Below are 3,766 nucleotides of genomic sequence, written 5' to 3'. Positions count from 1 at the left end.
CTCCCACATGGGAGAGGTTACTACGTGCCATCTGAGCACAAGGTGTTTGGTTGTGTATACACGCGTTAACTTAGCTAGAGTTTACAAATATAATCCGCATAGGCTTAGCTCAATAGTTTAGTGGGCAGTATTTGGGAGAAGAATTTACAAATATAAAACGAATCGGCATGGGGGAGCTGTGGGGATGGAAGGTCAAATTATATTGTGGGACATAGTTCAATTCTAATTTTATTGAATATAAATGTTCTTTTTTAATATATTGAATATTACTCCGTAATTTATATGCTATTGTAGTATATTATATATTAAAAATAAATTTTTGATACATTAAAAATAAAGTTTAATTTTAATAATAAAATTTTAAAAATAAACATTTAGGGGTTGTAGGGTAACACGCATGTCCTTTGGAATAATGACAAGCCATTTTAGATATTCAATTAAATGGCTGGCGTCGTTATCTTCTCCACAGAAGGTGCCAAGAGCCAACCACAAACGGAGGTGTCTCTATCCAAAGTAAACAAATGACCTATAAATGCTCTAATAATTAATTAATTGGATAAACATCTTGCTCTATGGATAAGATTGAGAAATATAAATAAGGGTTTTGAATAATGATTAACTTAAGCTCTTTTAGGCAAAACATAACACCAAAGCCGGCGGTAATAGTTAGATGAATTATTGTTGTAGTGAGATTAGAGAGATACTGGTAAGAGTAGTTCATTAACCCAACTACTTTGATCTCTCTACTTGAAATTTTGGAAGAAAAATATATAAGAAGTGAAATTGCGATGTTTTTTAATCGACTCATTAACATGATACCAAACAAAAGAAAAAAAAGAATTGTGCAAAATATATCTTGGACCCTAGTCTAAAACAATGTCATTTATATTAAGTCATTATCGGGCATAAACCAGTGCATGTTTAATAACATTTATCATAAATTGTTCATAACATTTATTCTATATGTTTATAAATATAAATCTTAATGTACATAAACACTAAACTACATGTACATCATATCTATTTTCATTCACTTTGTAGTAGGTTCATAAAGTTCCTTTTATATGTTCACAAAAACAAAGCCTAATGTACATAAACATTACACTGCATGTGCATCATGTTTAATACTCTATAACATTTATCATGTACTATATTCATAAAATTTGTTCTATATAGTCATAAATTTAAATCTTAATATACATATAAACTTTAGGTACATCATATATATTATTTTCCATTCACTTTATAGTAGATTTATAATGTTTCTTCTATATGTTTATAAAAACAATGCTTAATACATATCAACGTAACACTATAGGTGTGTCATGTTTAAAACGTCTATTATATACTATGTTTATAATATTTATTCTATATTTGCTTTGTTATTTTTTGAATATCCAATTTACTTGCTAAATGGGAAAGCTTTGCAAAGAGTTTGAATACCGGCCTTGAAGAACAAGATAGATTGTTCAAACAACATATGGACATAATATAGTGATTAAAAAAATTATTGTGGTTGGGGTGTTTCACAAAAAAAAAATAAATAAATAAATAAATAAAACAAACAAACAAAAAAAAAACAAAAATAAAAAACAAAAAACAAAACAATAACTCTTCCATTTAATGTCATTCTTAGCTTTACTTTTTTTGCATACTATATACTCTATTACAATGTAGTATCGGTTCTATACTTTCTCTAATTAATGTAGCCCAAAAAGTCAATATCTCACCACCGAGGTTCGATCCTGTGACCTTCCCTCAAGGGGAGACATAAAGGTGTCACCTGAGCACAAGGTGCTTGACTCATTTTTAGCTTTATAATTGCTCTATAAAGAGTTAATGCCAGCCAAGATCCCTCGATTTTAGTGGTTTTACCATCTATCGTCCTTAACTTTAATATGTCTCAGCGTAGTCATACGATTTCGTAATTTTGACCTCCAGTGATCCTCTCGTTAGTATCTCACGTTTGCACCGTTAATTTCAAGGGTAAATGGTAATTTTTCGTTGTTTATTGATTTTTAAAGGAAAAAAATAAATATTTAATTATTAAATTATTATTATTATTATATTAAAAAAAACACCCGCTGGAGACGAAGAGGTTCGCCTCCGGCCATGGAGACGAAGGTCCCTTGGTCTCCATGGCCAGAGACGATGGGACCCTGCCGGAGACGGAATTCTTGTTTTTTTTTACTAAATATTTATTTTATTTAAAATAATTTTAAAATTTGATAACCGCTAGACCAGGTAAAATATTCATGTTAAAATCAGTTTTGATTTCAGTTTTTAAAATGGATTTTTTTTCTTTTGTTTTTCATCTTCCTCTACTTTTTTTGTTTGAACTTATAACCACCCATTTGAATTGATAAATGGATCGGATGTCATCACATTACATGGTGATTAGGATCTTCACTACTTAAACTTAGAAAATTACTCAAAGTAGACGTAGTTTTCCAGTGGGAATTTATAGGTGAACAGTTCCCGTGAGTTTTTTTTTTTTTTTTTTTTTTTTTTTTCACTCATGTTTTCTACTTGACATGTTTTCCATTTAAAGATGAAAAATTTTAAGAGTGAAACCTTTTCCTTTTTTTTTTTTTTTTCATAATGGGATTTTTCTTAATCTTCTTGAAAATTTAAAAGATTAAAAATTAAATATGGTCAGTTTAGAATTCCAGAATCAAAAGTGGAGAAACGTAACAGACTGAATTTAGAATTAGCTATTTTAATAATTTGAACATAATAAATATGATATGTAATAAGCACTACAGAACTTCCTTAATTTTGTATATATTTATTTAGTGATGGGAGAAACTCATAGTCAGTATTAGAATGTGCATTATATAAATCTATATTATGTGTAATAATTTACAAACCATACAAAAGAAGTAAATCACATTAAAAAAAGATCACGTGTGATGAGTTTGACCGAGAGTGTACGGGCAAGAATTGAATTTGTGATATTGTGATAATTATATTGACTTATATAATACATATAAAACATGTAATTAAACTTCCTTAATTTCTTGACCTTTTCTAAATGACAAAAGGTCGCCCCGACAAAGCATCTGGGAAGAGGAGGGAGCCACAAAGGCTAGACCTTTGCTCATTGCGCACAAGGTTGCTCCCACACTGCCTGGTGAGACTCGATCCCTGATCATTCTTTCCAACTTTCACCTCGATGACCAGTTAAGCTGCCCATGCAGGAACGTCGCCCCAATTATTGAATTAGCGCTTGGAGATATTTTTGAATCGATCTCATCATGGTTTGGTTGCCTAATCTAATTAAAATATTGTCAAATTTGAAAGCAGGATATTTAAAAGCAGGATATTAACAACTCAACTTATCCTATCCAACTGTTATATCGTACGAAACAATGGATCTGTTTGGCAAACCTAGCTGAAAAGCTATAAGCTAGGAGCTGATAGCTGAAAAGGAGCTGAAAGCTGAAAAGCTATAAGCTCGGACATAAAAATTGAAGAGCTGTTAAGCTAGCTGTTATAATTGAAAGTGTTTGGTAAAATTAGCTTTTTGATAAGCTGATAAATGTAAAAAGACTAAAAAGGACATCTTCATAAAATTTAAATTAGTTTATTTACATATTAAAATTTAACATTTCGTCTTCCAAAAAAAGTAAACACTTTTTAAAATAAAACTATTAGCATGATCATGATCTAGCATCCCATAATGAAGTAGCAATATTGTTGCGAATCTCCTTCATCTCCATATAGGTGTGACTTAAATTTTCGTTGATGGAGATATTACTACTTG

The sequence above is a fragment of the Ipomoea nil genome, unplaced genomic scaffold (assembly GCF_001879475.1).
Source record: "Ipomoea nil cultivar Tokyo-kokei standard unplaced genomic scaffold, Asagao_1.1 scaffold3056, whole genome shotgun sequence".
Classification (NCBI taxonomy): domain Eukaryota; kingdom Viridiplantae; phylum Streptophyta; class Magnoliopsida; order Solanales; family Convolvulaceae; genus Ipomoea; species Ipomoea nil.
Note: the sequence above shows the minus strand (reverse complement) of the source record.